This window comes from Cryptotermes secundus, unplaced genomic scaffold, assembly GCF_002891405.2.
Source record: "Cryptotermes secundus unplaced genomic scaffold, Csec_1.0 scaffold968, whole genome shotgun sequence".
In the NCBI taxonomy this organism is placed as follows: Eukaryota; Metazoa; Arthropoda; class Insecta; order Blattodea; family Kalotermitidae; genus Cryptotermes; species Cryptotermes secundus.
The window spans coordinates 158,370-166,004 of record NW_019719376.1 but is presented as its reverse complement, the minus strand read 5'-3'; the positions used below and the strand labels follow the sequence as shown (position 1 = coordinate 166,004).

The 7,635-nt window shown below is 42.6% G+C and overlaps 1 protein-coding gene across 2 annotated transcripts in view; it reads left to right on the top strand.

Moving 5' to 3' along the window:
- Window positions 1-7,635, top strand: part of LOC111865750 (metal transporter CNNM4) — a 61,913-nt gene that overhangs the window by 50,873 nt on the left and 3,405 nt on the right. The window lies entirely within an intron of this gene.

Sequence of the window (7,635 nt, the reverse complement as noted above, 5' to 3'; positions counted from 1 at the left end):
TTCTTGACAAAAAATGGTATGACCCCTGTTCCTCACCCTCCATACTCACCCGACCTTGCCCTGTGCGACTTTTTTTTGTTTCCTCGAATGAAAAGAGACATGAAAGGAAAAAACGACGAAGGCGCTGTCAAGCATCTCAAAAGATGAATTTAGACAATATTTTGAAAAATGGAATAAAAGACTAGACAAGTGTATTAGTGTAAGTGGAGAGTAGTTTGAAGGGGATTGAAGGTTTGTGCTTAAAATTTGAATAAATAAGTTTAAAAAAAAATAAGTTCGGTTTCTTTTGGGTACCCCCTAGTATATAATGCTTAGTGAAAATGAGATCCATGCCAGATGCACACTGGCTAAAGTGGGGATAGCTCATAGTAGACCTCTGTTGGGAATAGCGCAGAGGAGAACAGAGCAAACTTTTGTAAAGCTCTAGATGGGAAGTCGCTTTTTAGTGATCTTTATGGCATTTACATGGTAATACTGAACTAACTGAAGGCTGTCTTTAAGTTTAGTGAACAAGCATGACAAAGGGGTGCAGTGAACAAAACTGCAGTGGAATCAATGGCCAGGGATGACAGTTTCTGGGAAACAAAGAGGTGCAAGTGGCATATCTCTAACAACACCTTGCAGACAGCCAAGAAGTCGGCTAAACCGGTCCCAACATCCACACTTGTCAAGCTGCCTCCAAAATTAGAGTTAATTTGCAGCTTCTTCACACCTCTCAGAACTACTGGTGCAGAGAACCAGCTATGGCAGAAGGAGGCTCCAAGGAAACCAGGTAGCCCACCACAAAAATTGATGACCTCTACCACAAACCTCATTCAACTCCAGAGCAACTTAAAAGACCATGTCAAAGGACAGTACTAGTTCCGAATTACATGAAATGAAACCTGCATCAAAATAATCCATGTGAGGCAAATGACCACCATTCAAAGAGCACCAAACGGACTCCTCCCTCTGTTCCCTGTTACCTTAACAAGAAACATAAAATCTCAAGAGATATTCAAGCTGAATATCGTTAACCATATTATCTTCAAGATACAGTTATACAGAGCTGAGACTGGCCTTACGCAGTGCTACAACTTCCAAAACTTTGGTCATGTCTGGGTCAGCTGCAGGCAGCCCCCTTGATGTTTGTGATATGGTGCTGGCCACCTGCATAGGGAATGCCGTGGAAAGACAAATACGATATCTGTGCCGAGCTGCTCCAACTGCATCCAAGGAGAAGGAGAGAAACTTCATCCAGCATCCTGCCGAGACTGCAGCCATTCGAAAGGAGATCTGCTAAGGAGAAGAGAATGAGCTCCCAGGGGATCCTCTGGGAGGATGTCCTTCTCTAAATTCACCTCACCAGAAGAGTTCTTCAAAGCTGCACTGTGTCAAGACATGCAACATCAACAACCACAGGCACTGCCAACAGATGGGAAAAGCTTGCAGCTCCCTGTGCAGCAGCACCTGCCACAACAAGAAATTGAGAATATAGGTCTGTCAGTACAGGCTCCCAGTTAGTCTGCCAATGACATGTTAAAAGTCACCAGTGCAGTGCAGTAGATCATAACAGAGCTTAATGAAGCTCTTTCAGAAAAAGACAAAATGATGGTCATTACAAAAATGGTACCTAGCTTAATGAAACAAAATGGCTTCTAGAGTTCATACGCCACCCAGAGTCATAGCATTTAATGCAAATGGCATTTGGAAGCAGTGTTATAAGCTCAATGAACAGCTGCAAGATTTACACAAATGTGGCTTGGCTCTAAGAGATGCATCTCAAACCTCATGTGAAGTTCTTTATTCCAAATTATCACTTCTATCAGACTGTCTGTAAGTCACCAGGCCATGCCTGGAATGATACAGACATCATTGAGCTGACATCACTACTGGCAGGAGATCTGAATGCTAAACTCCCACTTTGGAATAGCGTATTTTCCAACCCTCAGGCATGAAACTACTGAATTTAATATAAGTTGGAAATTTCAGCACCGCAGTGTCCCACCCATTACTCTCCTGTGGAAAGTGGTGATGTGCTTGATATTGTTGTGCACAAAAATATGACTGTTGGAAGTTATTGTCTCTGACATTCTGGACTCAGATCACCTACCAGTCATTTTGCAGTTCTTAGATTGTATTAGAACTAGGAATCTTTCAAAGCAGCTCAACAAATTCATAGGTTTGAAGTGGTTTCAAAGCCAGGCCTCTGAACTGATTTCACTTAGAATGGAAATTAACTTGGGGGAAGAAGCTGATAAAGTTGCCCATGACTTTACTGTCTCTATACTCATAGCTTCAGCACATATGCTATCAACAATTGAAATTACACTCTTGGATTTAAATAATGCTTTACCTGGACTGGAGAGTCTGTTAAAATATAAACAAAGGTTACAGAAACTGTACTCAGTAAGCTGGGATCGAGTATAAAAAAAGAGAATTTAATTGTGTCGCCAAAACCATCAGACGAATGACCCATAGAAAGGCACTCGAATGATGGGAAGCAGAGGTAGGGAAGTGTGAGGTCACACCTCAAGCTTTGTGGCCTGTTGTGAAATTGCTTATGAAAAGGGATGGACCAAAGGCACCAGTGGCCCTTTAGGAATAACTTATGACCCAAATGAGAAAGCCAACATGATTGTGGAATGGTTAGAAAACCAGTTCTCATTTCATGACCTGTGTGATGGCAACCACGAGAGACAGGTGGAGACTGTAGAGTCCAAGCTTTGCTTGCATCTATAGACGACACCCTTTTGGGAAAAGTAATACCCTGTGGTATACATAAATTAGTAAATTAATTGAAATTGTGAAAGGCATGTGACCTTGATGGTATTCCAAATGAATGCCTTAGGCACAGTCCAAGGAGACAACTCGTACATCTGACACATTTATATAATCATTGTCTTTGGCTGTCTCATTTTCTTAAGTCTTTGAAGGAAGCAAAAGTTAGAACATTACTGAAACCTGGTAAGGACCCAAAATTTCCTCAGAATTTGTCAGATTAGCCTCTTGGCCACAACAGGCAAGCTATTCGAGGATGTTATTCTGAAAATAGTCCAAAGGCACATTGAAGAAAGATGCTTGTTTAATGCAAGCCAGTTTCATTTCTCTTCCCATCACGGCATGGCACTTCAATGTATGTCAGGCTTATGGACCACGTCACCTTAAATTTTAACAGTAACATATCTATGACAGTGGTATTCTTGGATATTGAAAAAGCCTTTCATATAACATGGCACCTTGGCTTGCTATATAGGGTAAATTAACTAAATTAAAATTTTCGATCAGTCTAATCAAGCTTATTAGCAATTTTATTTCTCAGAGAAAATTCAGTCTCAGGTGAAATGTCTAGTCCAAGGGATATACAAGCAGGGGTGCCACTTGTCCCTCATATTGTACAATATATATATTGTCAAGTGTATCTGGGGTAATGTGACTAATGATCGTGGATTCTAGATTGGATGACTGGATTTATTTGACGTCTGTATTACAGTTACACTTACTTATAACAGTTCACACATTTAACTCCTTCTGGATAACGAATCACTCTTTGCATAGCTCTGCTTCGTTCTGCTTCTCTGCCTTTGTTGCTGCTACTTTATATTTGCTTGGCATACTGAACAGGGGACACTGAGTCGAACAGTTGAGCTATTTGTTGTCACGAAAATGAGCTCTCCATTGTGCAGGAAACGTCTGTCTGTGTTGCTGTGAGAACAATGCTTATCAAGCCATTGCTCAACAACAGATTGTTCCAGCTGGTTGTCTTGGATATGTGTATGAATAAGTCGTTACTTATGGAATGGATTCATATCACAAGATATATATATAAACCACCTCTCAGCAGCACTGTATAATGTGACATGTCAAACTGTTGTTGGACAATGGGATGTGGAACAAGTTACCAGGAAGACAGACTTCTGATAAACAGTCGGTTGCCAAGTTACGCAACAGTAAGGAAAGTGGTGTTTCTGCGTGCCATGCCGTGCTGAGCCGAGCCGAAGCGCACTGGTTGCTACGCAGCAATGAACAACTGTCAACAGCGTTGCTCAGCAACGCCTCTCTAAACACGGAGATTATGCAACAGTGAAGCGAGATGCATTTTCCACTGTCCGATTGAGGGTTTGTAAGAGAGCCTTGAATGCCTAAGGATTTCAGTTGAATTCTAGCAGTTGTCGAGTCAGTTGAAATGTAGCAGCTGCTGAAGACAGTGTTAGTATTTGGGAGTATTTGGCAGAACAGAAGTCAGTCAGTCGCGGGAAGAAGAAGAAGAACTGAACACATTATTATAAGATCTTATGTGTGATAGTGGTGGCAACTGAGAGGGAATTGTGTATTGGTAGTGTGTAATTCAGTGGCATTTATAGAACTCCCATGTTATACAGTAAATAAATGAAGACTACTGAAGATAAAGTGAAGAGATTAGTGTGTAGGGCTTGTAACTTGTGCAAACCTGCGGAAGTGTTATAATTAATTGTAGTTATGACTTGTAGGTGGTTAATAAACCAATTAACAATCCGAACGGCGTCTTCAATAGCCCAAACACGTTACAATATAAATGATATGCCCCAGACACCTGGTGTCTGTCTAGGTCTCTTTGCTGATGACACCTGTATATATGCGACAGACTGCAAGGAGGGTTATGTTCTCAGGAAGCTGCAGCAAGGTCTTAGTGCAACTGAGACATGGTTTGAAAACTGGAACATAAAAATCAGTGATGAAAAGTCTCTGGCTATCCACTATTCTCATAGGCTATGCCTCCTGAGGTTCATCTTACATTGAATGGACAGAATATCCCCTTTGTCAGTCATGTAAAATATCGGTGTAATCTTCAATAAGAGGATTACATGGAGACTGCATATAGAAATGATTGAAGCCAAGGCCTTCAGAACTATTATTAGAATCTACTCCCCATTCAAAAGTGAGCATTTGGGTGCCAACATTAAATTAACCCTCCATAAGTCACTGATCTGATCAGTAATGACTTAATGCTTGCCCAGTCCGGGAATTAGAGGCAGACACCTACCTCTTGAAATTGCAGCACCTACAAGACTAGGTTCTTTCCACCATTGGAAATTTTCCAAGGTGCACACCAGTCTGCGTTTTTGCATATGACTTTTAACCTTCCATATATGTATATGACTTTATAACAAAATGGTGCAGGTAGCAAGCAGAGGTCATACAAAATCATGAGAATGAACATGCTCACAGTAAGGACAAGGCAAAGCCAGATATGGAAAATATAAGAGGCTTAAACTTGGCGGTGGTCAAGCTGATGACTGTCCAAGTGACTAAACTTCTGTTTTAGCATAAGATAAGTAAGATAGGCATGATCTGCTTTGCAAAACCTGGACTGATAAGAGGACCTGTATATAGTGAAAAAGGAAGAATTCTCAATAACATGGTATACATGCGATATGTACACTTGACAAAGGCCAAGCCTATTCACAAGAGAATCCTCTTATCAGAGAGGATGTTGCACAAGGACTATGGCTGCAAGGGTTCAGTTGACCTCCCCCACCCCCAAAAACGCTGTTCGTTAGCCTTGTGGCATGGCACCAAGATGAACTGATTGGTGGTAAAATGCCAGCTGTGAAGTAACTTTGACTCTGACTGAAGTGAGTCAGTTTTGAATCAGCAGTCAGTGCTAAACAGTTGATTGTGAGTGAGCAGCTGTGGTTGGCGGTTGACAATGAGTACGGAAGCAGACAAAGCTCCACTGTTAGAAGCAATGACTAGTGAAGGCATAACAGAGTGAGAAAACTTAGTGTATGCTACAGTGATTTGTAGTGTGTGTAGTGTAGTGAGTGATGTAATCATTTGTGGCTACAAGTTATGAGGAAGGGTCAGCAAATAAATCACAAATGGAAGTAAAACAGCTGTAATGGATGTACTAGGTTTTCTTTGTGTATCACTAGGTACCAGCACAGTCCAGATTCATGACAGTCTAGGTCAGTACTTCTCAACAGTCAGGCCACGACCCAGTACCTGGTCCTGGCATCAATTATACTGGGCCACAGTCTCATAAAGGTTGAGAACCACTGGTCTAGGTAGCAGACATGGGTGCACATGTTCAGAGGCTGGTTTCAGTAGTCAAAATGGCAAGCATTCTTGAGGATGTACTACCGAAGAGCAGCGTTCTTTTGTGCTTTTTTGTGAGCAGAAGGACTCAGAGCAAAGGATGTTAATAAAGAAATGTTTCCTGTTTACGGTGGAAAGTGTTTGCCACATAAAGCTGTTCACAACTGGGTGGCAAACATTTCGCTGATGAAGCGATTGAAATGGAGGTGTGGAAGAGGCTGAGACAACAATCAAAGACTTCTGTGGTACGGGTTTCAATGTACGGGTAAAGTGATGTGATAAGTACAAGGTGGTTCAAATATGACCGGGACTGATTTTTTTTTTTAAACCAAAATTGCCAAACACTTACTTGCACCTGTCAGTCTTCAATGTACTCCCCTCCGGAGTCAACACATTTTTTCGAACATTCTGGAAGCATCCTGATGCCCTTTTCAAAAAAGTTTTGTGGTTGGCAGCGTATCCACTCCTGAACATTCTGGATGACGGCGTCGTCCACAAACTGCATGCCTTGCAAGTCTGATGTGAGCCTTCCGAACAGGTAGAAATCATTTGGTGCCAAATCGGAACTGTACGGCGGATGTGTCAGAAGGTTCCAGTTCAATTTCTGGAGAGTTTCCATTGTTGTTGTAGCCGTATGGGGGCGTGCATTGTCTTGAAGGAAGGCTACCTGCTTTCCACTTCTCTTCCACTTGGATCGGATCTTTTTCTTCACGTCTGTTGCCAGGAGGTCCGAGTAATAAGCTGCATTGACTGTTCTGGCATCTGTCAGAAAGTCTACATGGATAACCCCCTGCCAGTCCCAGAAGAACGCTGCCATCACTTTTCCTGCCGAACGGCTCCTCTGCGCTCTCTTGGGTTTGGGAGAACTGGTATGCCCCACTCGCGTGATGATTGCTGGGACTCGGGAATGAAGTAGTGCACCCACGTTTCATCGGTGGTCACTATAGACTTCAAAAATGCATCACCTTGATCTTCAAACTGCTGTAGGAGACGACTGGCAGCTTGTATGCGCACCATTTTGTTCACATCCGTCAAAGTGCATGGTACCCGCTGTGCATTCACCTTGCGATAGTGCAGGTGGTATTTCATGATGTCTTCTACACTACCAACACTGATGGACAGCATTGCTCCAAGTTCCTTGATAGTGATGCACCTATTCTCACGAATAAGTGTGTCTGCACGATCAATGTTTGGCTTGGTGATGGATGTTCGTGGCCGACAATCATGTGGTTCATTCTCCACAAGCTCTCTGCCCTCTCTGAAGCACTTACACCACTCAGACACATGAGTCCATAAGAGACACTCTTCCCCATACTGTTGTTGGAGTCTGTGGTGAATTTCGGCAGACGGGACGTTTTCTCAAATGAGGAATTTGATCGCAATGCGTTGATCCACGCTCTGCGGTACCTTCTGTTCACTCATCACTCTAGCAACTTCCAGACAGGACTGAACAGGTTCTAACTCTAACAGGAGGGAGGGTGGAGGTCGTGGCTTCACTCTCTCAAGGTCGCACAGCTGCTGCGCAGTGTGGCTTGTTTACAAAAAATCAGTCCCGGTCATATTTAAACCACCTAGTAT